The following is an 8,267-nucleotide window of genomic DNA, read 5'->3' as shown; positions in this document are numbered from 1 at the left end:
ATGAAGTTTTGCTTCCTCTTTCTGTTTCTCTATGTCTCAATGAACTGAGAACCTCCTAGGGTGCAGCTAACTGGACTTCTTTTAGAGGTCCTACAGCTCAGCTTCAATGGGTGAGTAGAGTACCTCCTGGTGAGGAGAGTCCTGCTGGGACACAAGTCTGAAGTCTTTAAGGCTGACAAGACTTGTTTCTAGCCAGTCTGGGTCATGCTATAACCAGGGGAGCTGTGGAAAAAGGGAGGCACAGCCGGCAGAAATTAGTGTGTGCTTGGTCAGCGCTGGAAGAGCCAAGTAGTTAGCAAGTTCTCTACAGTATTTAGAGGAACATCTAGTTTTTGGATTGGACTTGTGTGAGATGACAGGATGTAACCTCTCATTTTTCATCTTATTTCATCAACTACTTCCCTGACCCAAATTTGTTTTCATTTGTGCCCTGCAACTCTTGAAAATTATGCATTTGCAATGAATTTCTTTTGCCTGTAGACACCCATTAAGATATATGGTTATAAGTACAATATCCCTTGCCTTTCAAAATGATCACAGAAACACACCAAGGGAGAGACTTCTGCTGTTCCCTTCCTCTTGAAAAATCCTTTGTCCTGTCCAGCACGGGCTCTGTTGCCCCAGGCAAAAGCTTGCCTTTGTGCTGGAGAAGATTGCTCTGCTCAGGCTTTGCTGAATCTAGATATGAAAGCCAGGCAGGACAGCCTCCACCAACTATATTCAGCAGCACCAGAATATTTTCTCCCTTCTCTTCCTCACCAAATGGTGAATACCTCTGTTTTTACCCAGGTCTATTTGAGGGAGGTTGGTGTTTGAGGTTTGACCCGCAGCAAAGCTGTAGTTTGGTAGCTTCAAAAGTGTGAACCCCTTTTGAAAACTTGGATTCTGATGGCACAAAACTGATGTGGCAATAATTTTGCCATCTCCAGCCACAACTGAACTAACCATACAGAGCTTTCCTGGTTTTGGTTTCTACTGGCATCAAAAATCCTACATGTCTGAGTAATGGACCAGGAATTCAAAACTGACAAGAACGTCCTAAATCTTTGTCAAAGGCAGGGCTTGTATGCAAGTATGGTCTTCATCCCCACCCTAATATTCCTGCTTGAGGAGTGGTCCATAGCTGAGGCTGATGACACCTTCGCCATGATATTTCTGGTAGAGGGGGCATCCGTCTCTGAGGCCACTCTGGCATCCTCCCTCTGATATTTGTGCGAGGGAGGTGTGCATTTTTGAGGTTGCTCTGCCACCTTCCCCCTGACAAGGACACTGGAGGAGGGGTCCATATCAGAGGTTTCTGGCTGGGCCCAGCTGTCCCTGACATGTTCACAGTGGGCAGGCAACGTCATGTGCTGAAAGTGAGGTCCCCTTGTCCTGACAGCTGGACGTTCCCAGTTTGCTATCTCTGGACCTTTGGCCAGACAGCTTTGCAACCTGGGACTAATCGCCCCCATCCTGAAACGGAGGTAGTGATATTATCCCTGTGTTTGGAGTTGCTTGCAGACTGATGGGCATCCTCAATATCTGCTGTGTGGTGACATGGGGAGGAGTGGCAGGTGCTAAGGGAAGTGTGTAGTTTTTTCTCTTTGCCTGGAGGAAACTAGAAGTGCTTTTTTTTTTTTTTTTTTTTTTGGTTGAAGTCCAGTCACTTTAGCACAATTCACTCCAGAGGAGCGGGAACTCACACTTCCTGCCATCCTGTTCCTGTTGGGAAATGGAGAGTATGTTGTGGGGCCACAGCACTGGGCTCGGGTCTGGGACAGGGGCTGAACGAGGTGCTCAGAGCAGATCTGCAAGAACTTTGGGCTGGGGCAATCGGGGGGTGTCACATCTGCATGTATCATAGATGTTTTGGGAAATACTGCTGCTTTGGAGAAGCCTCAGAGATCCTCTGACTGAAAAGCACCGTTGTGTTTGTCACCCTATTTTTAAGATACTCCAGCACTTGCTTCCCCATAGTTCTTCTTTGTTTTTCCCAGCTTACTCTTGCTTCTCTGTTTACAGCTCTAAAACACTGCTTCTCTGTTTGTAGCTTCCTAATGCCCTTGGCTGGGGCAGCATGAACACACAAGGACCAGCTCTCTGTAAAGCTATACAAGCATATGTGTGTATGTGTATGTACTTGCAAGAAGCACAGTGTTTTTCTCACAGTGCTCCTGTATTAAAAAGGGGTCACTAAGATAGGCCCACTTTTGCCTTGGGTGCACTCAGAGGTCTGCACAGCCAGGGGCAGAGGGAAGGTTAATGGGAACTGCCTCACTAGTTAAACTACAAGAAATGATGCAAAAAGCCACATCCTGGGCAGCACCAGGCATCCATGCTTTCCACAATGTGGCTTGGTACTCCTGGATGTGGCAGCACAGCCGTGCTGCACAGCACAGGGATGGGTTGCTCACCTCCTGGTCCTGACGCGCCTGCTCTGCAGCGTTAGTCCTGAGCTTGGTTTTGTATTCAAGACCTGACACTTGCACTGGGCTGCCTGTAAGTCAAATGAGCCTCAACAGCTACTGCGAAACAAACCTTGCCAGCTTCCAGCTGAACCCTGGCACTGCCAAAACCACCCTGCAGCAACCAGAGCTGCTTCAGCCATGCTGAAGGAGCCGCTCAAATACTTGCTGCCCACGGGTGTGGGAGAAATGTGCCCATCCATGTTTAAAAGCCAGGGCCAGGGCATGCCTGTCCTCACTGACACTTAGCTCCTGGGTCCTCCCCAGATGCCAATGGCTGTGCTCAGGCTGACACACAGCTTGAGTGCAGGGGGTGAGAAGCCTAATTTTAGATCAGGGAATGCAACAGTGATCCCAAAGGTCACTGGATGGTACCAGATCCCAGCTGGCCCTCATGATGGTAGCAACATCATGTTTAGACCTGGTGGGACTAATCAGGACACCTTTTCACTGCAGTTATTTCTCTCCTACCAGGTACCTTTTCTGTCCCAGGACTTGCCGCCTTTGGGTGTCTCTTTTTGCCCAGCAGAAAAAGCTGCCCATAAACTCCCCATTACCATGTGGTGGAAAGTACTGGGGGGAAAACACGTGGGAAATTGCAAAAGCAGTACTCCCTTTTGAGGTCTTGAAAGCAAGACACCAAGAAGTTCTTCTGTTTTGAACTTGAACTTCCCTTTGGTTCCTCAATGTTTGCCCATTGTTCCCAGCATCTCTCCTGCTGGGCTATTCTCGTGTGTCCCAGCAAATTCAGTTTTGGTGAGTGGCACAGAGGGAAGTTTCCAGGGAAAATCCAAATGGCTGTGAGGACTCAATAGCCTGTGTTTCAAACCCTCTGACTCAATAAGGCAATCATTGTTTATCCTGCACTGTTGAAATCAATGGTTTTTGCTATCGAATTTACTGGCAGTACAGAGAGGCTCTTCATCTCTTTGTACACAGTGGCATATGTGTGAATGAGATTCACAGGTCTCCCAGGGACTGAAATTCCCACTGGCCTTGCAATAAAATATCCCTTTTTCCTCAGCAAACATCTCAGGAATGCTGCTGGCTCTTCAGGATGATAACCTTTTTCTTTGGCTGCCCCCGCCCTGGCAGAGCCTGCACTGCTGGGCTGGGTAAGGTGCTTTGTACACATTTGTTCTCCTGGGAGTTGTCCCAATAGTGCAGCAGCCAGACACGGATCCTTCCTAAACTACTCCAGCACCTGGTGAGGTGGTTGTAGTACTTCTAACAACCCCTTCACAGAACAGCAGAAAAGCACTGAAGTAAGTAAAGATGAGTGATGGATACGAAGCCCAGTATTGCAATGCCTATGTAAAGGCACTGTTTTGGACACGGTATTTGAAGGTAAGCCATATGTGTATTTTTTAACTCCTTCAGGCTTCTATCCACCTGCATTAGGAAGAAGCAAGTTTCACTGAAAAGAAGGTGAAAGGGCAGTTATATATAGTATTCAAGATTTACTTTGTTAACTGTGGAAGAGAACATCCTTTGAGGGTTCTGTTCAGTACACCTCATGCAAGCATTTTCCCAGAGCTGTAAACAGAGCTGTAAAAGCAACAATGCAATTTTTTGTGTTGTGACTAAAACAATGGCATCTAAATCCACACGCCAAGGCCCAAAGTTACCCAATTGTTGAGAAATAGCAGTTTTTGTTTGCAGTGGATTGTGAATAACTCTGGGAAATTGAACAATATTGCTGTGAGTTTAGCTGTCTGTAAGCAGCTTTGTTAACTCAAGATTTTCTCCTGCTCTGGATGTTTGATAGAGCAAAACTAGGCATCCATTCAAGTAGTCCAGCCCTGCTGCAAGCCAAATGCTTTTTTTTTTTTTTTTTTTTAATAAATTCACTCAGAAGAGACATCCTTGAGCTGTTTCAGTATTTAATCACTTGCAAAAGGCATTTTGATGGAAATGAGAAATCCCAAACTAAGGGTCAAGGCCAAAAGCGTAGGAAATGGTGTGTTCAGATTCAGCCCCCTCCCTGTGGGCAGCACTGAAACGTCATGTGTGGGACTCCACCATGGGCTCTCTTGCCGTGGCATATGTAGCCCTTGCTGCAACCTTGAGTGCTGCCATGCCAAGGGCATGCCCATCCTGGGAGGGTGCTGCAGCTGCTCCGAGATCCTGGCCAGCACTGCAAAGGCAGGATCTTCTCAAGGGTGGCTTTTTTCCTTGCACAGAATATTTGGGTTAAAATTTAGGCCACAACTTGATACAATCCCATGGATCTATTTTTTCTTGTGCCATGGCTGAATTTGGCTTTGTGATGTTTCGTAGTGAAGAAATGAACAAAAGTCATATGGTTAACAAAAAAGGAAAAAAATTTTTTTTTTTTTTTTTCAGGTAAAACAGAGTTGCAGAGAGGCATTTCACATGTGATACCACCAGGCTGCACATCCACGCTTAGGGCCAGAGGCACTCCTGGGACAGAAGGGGATGTAGAACCAGAGCTGTGTGCATGCCTCCTTCTCCGTTACCTTTCCCAGGGCATCATCTCCTGCTGGGCAGAGGCAGGTGGAGGGCTGGGCTGCAGGCTAAGTCAGGGGCAGAAGATGTATGGGACAAGCAGCACAAACCATTTTTTGGTGCCTCCCTTCCCTGCACCTCGCTGCCTCCCCTTCACACCTCACCCTACTCCACCAGGGCCCAGTTATCAGATCCAGAAGAAGGTCTCCTGAGTTGGTGCATTGTCTCATCCATCCTCCAGCAGCCACAAACAATTGTACTTCTAAGTAACAGCTCTTCCTTGAGCTTGCCGGGAGAACTTCTTATCACAGGCAAATCGAGTCTGACCCTTTGGGCTGTTATTTCTCTCTGCGCATCCCCTTGAAGACAGTACACGTGTCGTCTGGTGAACTGCCTTTGTTTTGGAGGGTGAGTAACGGCTGCTTAGCAAGAACACGTGCTGGGTGGATTCAGCCTTGAGATCACCAAGGGAAAGAGTCACTGTGGGCTTTCACTAGTACTTTGGAGGGCCCAGGGCCTGTTTGTTTAAAGGGCTGTCAAGGTGGAAGTATGTGTAATGCATTCTTGCGCTGTAATCAGGGCTGCAAGGGGAAGAAGATGGTCCATGCGTGCAAGTGACATGCTTTTGGAGACAAAAGCCACTAGCTTTTTTGGCCTTGCTCCTAATGCATCCCTAATGATCCATGACTGCCTCTTATCTACCCAATGAGCTTCTGCTTATAGCACAGTTCCTTCAGGAAATATTTTTTACCAAGTATTGTAAAGTTGTGAACTCCCGGACTCAGGAAATGATCCCCAGCACTCTGTGCCCTGCTCAGAATGCCAGACTTTTATGATTACTTTGTTTTTCTTTAATTTCTGTTCTGGGATTACCCATGATGAGCGGCAGTGGAAAGCGCTGTTGGATATGTGCGTGTGAAAGCAAGAGAAACTCCCTGGTTTTGCTCTTGCTGCTGGTACTGCAGGACACTGAGGATGTAGCTCCTTGTTGTAGGTCAGCGTCCGAAAGTAAAACAACCCCCTGGGGCTGGTTATGGCCCCATGGCCCCTCACATCACTACAGCCCTAAAGAGCCATAGCATCGGTGTCACCGCGTGTTATCAGCCTGGTGGCTCAGGTCACCAACACGCCCCTGCTCCTGTGTCTGTGTGAGCACGCAGCCCTCCTGGAAGGGACTCAGCACGTCTGTCCCCACTGCAGAGCCGGACCAGCCATTCTGGCACATTTTTTGCAGGTATCTGCCTGGCCTGCCCCTAAATGCCACTGATGGTATGGATGCCACACTGTCCTCAGTGCTTCAGCCCCATGAGCACTGGTGTTGGTTTTGCTGCATCTACTTGCTGTAGCAGAAGTTTGTTTCTCTATGCCTGACCCCCACAGAAAATGGAGAGGAGCTTAACCTTCCCTTTTGCAGCAATTTTTTAACCAACTGGAAGACGATTATCGTGTCTGTGCTCTGTGTCTTCCCTGGAAGTCCATAGACAGAAAAAAGCTGAAGGCCACTGTTCTGCACTGATAAGTGTTAAGCAAACCTCACCTGCTCTGTGGATGCAGCTTGCAAGATCATTCCTGTTTCCTGGGCTTTCTTCTGCTAATCAGCATCTTTCTCCCAGCTGCAGTTTGCCAGCCCCTTTCCAGGGGCTGAGTGCAGCCAGGGGATGGTTTGGCAAGCTGTATAACCACCCCTTTCTACCTTCTGGTTTGATTTGTTTTTCTGTACTTGTGTAACCCTGTTCACAAAAAAGCAGTTCTGTCTTGCCTGATGAAAGTCTCCCCACAGTCCTGGGAACCAAGGCATAATCCTGCATCGTGTAACAAAGCCCATGGCAGCTCCCCAGCCCCACGCTCATTACAGAGCTCAGGCTACAGACCTACTCGTGCTGCCAGGCACAATTTCACGCAAGGCCAAACATAAACTATGCCTGGTCAGACATCTTGGGACTTAGGTGCTCGTCTTTGATCTGCCATTCACTTCTTCTGCCTCATTTAGCAAGGGGTATAATTGCTGTGCAGCTAACAGAGAAACACTTACACAAGCACTTTGAGAATCACACTTGGGTATTATCAAGATGGCAAAGATGCTACAACTGTCTTTTCCTGGAGGTTTCTCTGCTTTACAAGTTACTCCTTTTCTGGCATAATGTATTTGAATGACTTGATGTTAATTTACAAATATAAATGGAGAGTGCTACATTGGAAGAGTACTACAGGCCATCTGCAGTGCTCTGTGTGACGGACGAATACAGGGAGGCAAGGTTCACGTTTGCAAATAGTTATGTGGCTGTGGGACTAAAGGAAGTTCTTGTAGTTCTTTAAAAGTTAATCTTAATCCACCTTTGCCACACATTAATTTACATCAGTCTCTACCTTTTCCCAATACTGTCTGATTATTGTAACAGTAATAGTATATAGTTTAAACATGCTATAGCCTATAAATGCTCTGGCAATCTGATCGATCTTTTGCATGGGTTTTATGGGAGAGGTGGGCCGATCCCGGTGCTAATGTTATGTCATCATCATCAATATTAAATAAAAATGGCCTTAAGGGATGGAAGAGTACAGTGATGCTGAGCAGAGAACTCCTGTATCTGCCAGTGCCCAAAGAAGTTAAATGACTGGCTTTGGGGCAGTAAATCCAACCACAGCAAGATTTCATGGAGAAACGTGCAAAATATAGAAGATAAATATTTGCTAAACACTGGTAATTTGGAAAACTGTGGTGCATAATTACTAAAGTAGTTAAGCCTAAAACTAATACAGCTTTACTTTTCAGCCACCCTTGAGATAATAACGCTCTGTCACCTCTTTTCTTCCCAGCTGGGTGGTGTCAGGCCACATTGCCCAGCTCATACAATGGATGTAATACTGCAATCCACTTCTCACTGAATATCCTTAATATTTTAACCCAACTGAGAGCTCTTTGCTGAAAGATACCACATGTCAGGAAGATAAACATTTGTCTGGAATATTTTGAATGATTGATTAGGATCCTCTGTTCAGGCACAGCCTCCTGTGCTTTCACTGCAGTGTCTTGGTATTGTTCCTTTCTTGCTTGGAGTGAGCCTGTTTTGCATATCTTCCTTCCAGGAAAGGACAATTTCACCAGGCAAAATTGCTGAAACAATGGCACTTGAAGGCTGGTCTCAGATGGCAGCCCCCAGCCCATGGGCCACCCTGGCTGCAGGCACTGTTCCCTTGGACAGAGAGTACTGGAAACACTGCTTTTCCCCCCAAACCAGAAACAAATGATATTGTGAAACAGCAGAGACCTCAGAAACAAAAAAAATCTGTCACCACCCACACAGTGCTGTGAGCTGTGCCAGATCCCACCCTGAAGTGCAGTGTTCACCC

This window comes from Phalacrocorax aristotelis, chromosome 9 (assembly GCF_949628215.1).
Source record: "Phalacrocorax aristotelis chromosome 9, bGulAri2.1, whole genome shotgun sequence".
In the NCBI taxonomy this organism is placed as follows: Eukaryota; Metazoa; Chordata; class Aves; order Suliformes; family Phalacrocoracidae; genus Phalacrocorax; species Phalacrocorax aristotelis.
The sequence above is the reverse complement of the archived record's forward strand: the minus strand, read 5'-3'. Positions refer to the sequence as shown.